Raw genomic sequence first — 4857 nt, 5'->3', positions numbered from 1 at the left:
AAAAGAATGGGAATGGGTGGGTAGGGAAGTGGGAGGCGCTATGGGGGACTTTTGGGATAGCATTGGAAATGTAACTGAGGAAAATATGTAATAAAAATATTAAAAATTTAAAAAAAAGAAATAGAGGGAAAAAAAAGAAAAGGAATATAGTATGGAATAACTTGGATTACATGGGGTGGGTAATTTTACAATGACTCAAAATGATATATAAATATGGTGTGCAAACAGGTGCAAAACCCACCTTCCACTTAACCTAAAAATTTGTACCAAATGGTTCCAGAGTTTGCTTTTATTCAAAAATGAAAGTTTTAATCTAACATGCTCATTAATTTGTATATTATTGGCAGCTGTAGCTGCTCTTGCACTACAATAGTACAGAAGTAGTCATAGGAGAGAAGAAAGATCTTGTAACCACCTGACTGTTACATAAAAAGTTTACTTTACTCTGGGCAGGATGATGTCTTCCTCCACTAACGTGAAGATAAATTATCACTATTCTGAGAACCGAATGACAGCACCTAAACAGAAGCATGTTAAGAAAACAGGCCCATGGGCAGGGATCCTGCTTACTTGAAGGTGATATGTCTGGGCTTTCCTACTCTTCACTCCTATCATCCTCATGAATCCAAAGCAATATCAGTTGAAGAGAGATGAAACAGCCTTCTTAATGGTCTGACTTTAGCTTCTGACTTCCCTGTGGAAGGAACTCACATATATAATGGATGTGGCATCTTCCATAACCTCCTGCTGCTATAGCTTGTTGAGTCATTGCTTCTGTCAGGTTGGCACAACAGAAGAAAGTTTCAGACCAGGCCATAGACAAAGACCACCATGTGAGGATGTATTCCTAACCTTGTTATCTTTGTAACTCGTTGTAATACAGACTCACCCCTAGAGACAGAGTGGCATTAAAGTGCAGTCAAGACATTTACAAATAAATTACTGCCTGCAAAAATCATAATAAGTGAAACAGCATTTCATCCGCAAAGAGCACACTTGAAAATCCGTTATCAAAGTCAATTTGCTATTTCCACCCTACATTAGCCTAATAGAATGCACATGAGGCACAGCCGGTGGTGTTCCAGCACAGACTCTCCAAAAAATAAGCTTTAAGGATTTCAAAATATCTGGGAAACTGCATTACTGGTCAAGATAATGGTATTGCTGTAACAAATGAAAAATAGCAGCTGAAATACATAAGGACATGAGACTGGGCATGAACAATCTGGTCCTGACACGATCCACCATCTGCCACTTCAGGCATCTTTTACAGCAGGCCAGTGCTTCACCTGTTTTAAATTTTAAGTTAGCATTAGCTAGAAGAATGGCCATGGGGACAGGAGGATAACTTTTTTACTGCCCTTCTTCAATACTCCACAGATAAGGAAAAAAGGAGAGAGAGAGAGAGAGAGAGAGAGAGAGAGAGAGAGAGAGAGAGAGAGAGAGAGAGAGAGAGGAGAGAGAGAGAGGAAAGTGAGAGAAGAAAGGAAGAAAAGAAAACATTGCCTCCTGTGATACAAACCCAAGGGCCATTTTACTCTCAAAAGAGCCATGTTACTAGACTAGACAGGTGATTATGTGGAAGCATTGAAAACAATTTCTTTTCACAGAAAACATTTATACAAAAGGAGAAAGTGAAAGACAGAGTATTAAAAGATCAATTTGCAGCACATCCATTTCCTTGGGCACTTCAGAATTCATTCAGCTTCATAGTTAGAATATGACAGGTCATTGCAAAATATAACGGGCTTCTTCATTTCTCCCTTAGTGGAAGTGGCTCAACTATAAGGCTTCCATAAAATTAGTGCTGTTATTAGTGTGATTTTCTTAGCACTATCACTCTGTCGTGGAAATTTTCCTTAATGATACATTGCATGGCTTAAACATGCATTATATATGTTGTTTTGTATGTAGGCCAATTCATAATGAGAATAGAGGACAGGGCATTCTCTTTAGATCTGTTGCTTGGTAGCAATAACTTCTCATTCTAACTGAAATAGCAAAAAGAAATATACAAATTTTACTCATCCCCTTCCTTGCTAACCATGGCATCTGCAAAGGCTTTCACTTTCATTCTTAGAAGACTCTCAACTCTGAAAGCTTTTAGATAGGTTTCCCAAAACTTCTGACCCTTGTCGATACACTATAATGAATAAGTTGTACATAAAGTACATTAAAGGTCAAATTTTCCACCAATGACATATTTTGTAATAAGAAGATATATGGCTGAAGCCTTCAGTCTTAGTTAAGCATTAAGGGTAAGTGGTAATGCTTGTTTCTATACATTTAAACTGCTGCTCAATGATATATTATATTTGCATATAAAATTTGAGCTTCTGGGAAGGTCATTATGAATTGATTTCCAAAGCTTAGGAATAAACTGTTTAAATTACCCCCATTAGTCAGAATTTAATTTCAATTTCTCAACTTCCAAAGAGATACAGTTGGCACTTCCATAGAAATTTCTACAAGCTTTCATATGTCAACATACGATGTTAAGTTCCTATGCTATCAAAAGTAACTAATCATATCATTTTTTTTAACAGGAAAGGGCTTTAATAAGATAACTACTTGGTTACATTTTTCCTTTTGGTTATTTCAGAGACCTGTGAAAAATACTTGGACAAATGATGCCCACTCAAGGGTATTGACAACTTATAAGAGAGACAAAAAAGGTAAGAGAAAGCTAATTTAAAAAGCAGGTAAATTGGTTAAAAATTGCTGCTAAAGAAACAAAAAGGACCTACTTGAATCAGGATTTTACCGAGTGACTTGAACACAGGCTTAGTTTGTTGTTTGTATTTCAAGGAACATAAATGATTAGTTCCAGGATTCTTTTTTTTTTTTTTCAGAATTGTTTAGAGCAATTTTTAGAGAAAAAAATCCCTCTCTATTTTAGTCCACATGGAATAAACAATTGTGGGGCACACCAATTTGATGCTAGCTAACATGAGTAAGTCATTCTAATATTATGCTGATATGTCTTCAGATTGGCCAGTGCCTAGATCAACAAAATGAAGTGGAGTAATTCATTGAACAAATATTTATGCAACACTTTCGCAACCCCAAAGGGACACAGAAGCATTTGCCCCGAAAGTCTGCTAGAAGAGAGTGACACTGAACTGAGTTCTTAGTAATAGCTCAAGGGTGAAAGAGAAAAGAGTTTCCCAAATAATATATGGAGAAACACAAAGCAGAGAAAAGAAGCAGGAGTTGTGATAGAAGTTCACAAATCCTATTGTCCTTGCTGGGGTGTAAACATTGAGTTGTGAGAGGTATGACTGCAGAGTGGGCAGAGTGGCAAGAATCAATTGTGAGAGATTTTGCTCCAAATTATAAATCTTGGGTTTTGTCTCCCTATTTTTACAAAGATGTTAAAAGAGTTCAAACACAGAAATTGACTATTTATTTGGGTATTTATGAGGAATCCTTCCTAGTAAATGTTCAGATGCCTTTGATTTGCCCAAGAACAGAGAAGGAAGAGCAATTACAAAATAAATAAAATAGAAAGGACAAAATAAGACATAATGAGCAAAACTAAGACAATGGCCTCAGGAACAGACTAGAAATAATGGTTAATTTCTCAAAATGATGATTACATGATAAATTAAGAATGTGTGATGAATAGTGTATTGATACATTTACTATATACTTCTAAGATTCCTTCTTGCAGTTCATTTACTAAGGTAGAAAATATGGGCTGTACATAGAAATTTGTACAGGAACATTTTTTTTTCCTTTTTAATACACCAACTATCAGTTTCCTGCATGACAAACCTTTTGTGCTAAGCAGGAGAATTAACTGCTAAGTGCTTGGAGGAGCTTCCGTCAACATATTTGATTGGTAGATGATTACATGAGATGCCCCAAAGATCATGAAAAGCTGTAGAAGATTCAAGAGGAGACAAAATAGAAGCAGTCAAACAGGAAGAAGAAGAAGAGAGTTCTGAACTCAAACTCAAGTGGATAGGGAGTAAGGCTCCATATTGAAAATACAGCAGAAAGGACCAAAAGATAAAGGCCAGAAAAGGACCTCACAATTAGAATCATCAGAAATCATGTTATAGTGGATAAAAGAACAAGCAGGAAGGTAATATAAAATATTAGGAAGAGTCAAAATTGGGTGGATTATTAATATTGTGAAGGAAAGCAAGATGTATAAACTTGCAGTCAAATACATGATGCTGTCTTGTATTTTCTACATCTTTGCCTGATTAATGAACATTCAATTATAAAAGAGTTCATTTTAAAAGATGTTGACAACAAGAAGAACTATTCAAAGAATTAACCAAACTCGGAGTTGGTTCTTCGAGAAAATCAACAAGATAGATAAACCCTTTGCTAGACCCACTAGAGGGCACAGGGACAACATCCTAATTAATAAAATCAGAAGTGAAAAGGGAGACATAACAACAGATCCTGAAGAAATCAAAAAAACCATCAGATCCTTCTACAAAAGGCTATACTCAACAAAACTGGAAAACCTGTATGAAATGGACAAATTTCTAAACAGATACCAGGTACCAAAGTTAAATCAGGATCAAGTTAACGATCTAAACAGTCCCATATCCCCTAAAGAAATAGAAGCATTCATTAAATAATCTCCCAGCCAAAAAAAGCCCAGGACCAGATGGGTTTAGTGCAGAGTTCTACCACACCTTCAAAGAAGATCTAATTCCAGTTCTGCACAAGCTATTCCACAAAATAGAAGTAGAGGGAACTCTACCCAACTCATTCTATGAAGCCACAATTACTCTGATACCTAAACCACAGAAAGATCCAACAAAGATAGAGAACTTCAGACCAATTTCCCTTATGAATATAGATGCAAAAGTCCTCAATAAAATTCTCGCTAAC

General features: G+C 36.1%; 1 long non-coding RNA gene across 1 annotated transcript in view; it reads left to right on the top strand.

Moving 5' to 3' along the window:
* LOC110307404 overlaps positions 1–4857 on the top strand; it is a 72171-nt gene that overhangs the window by 4663 nt on the left and 62651 nt on the right. Inside the window, exon 3 of the long non-coding RNA XR_002379382.1 lies at positions 2603–2675. This is a non-coding gene — a long non-coding RNA (uncharacterized LOC110307404). The remainder of the gene's footprint in view (positions 1–2602; positions 2676–4857) is intronic.

The sequence above is a fragment of the Mus caroli genome, chromosome 12 (genome assembly GCF_900094665.2).
Source record: "Mus caroli chromosome 12, CAROLI_EIJ_v1.1, whole genome shotgun sequence".
Lineage (NCBI taxonomy): Eukaryota > Metazoa > Chordata > Mammalia > Rodentia > Muridae > Mus > Mus caroli.
The sequence above is the reverse complement of the archived record's forward strand: the minus strand, read 5'-3'. Positions and strand labels throughout refer to the sequence as shown.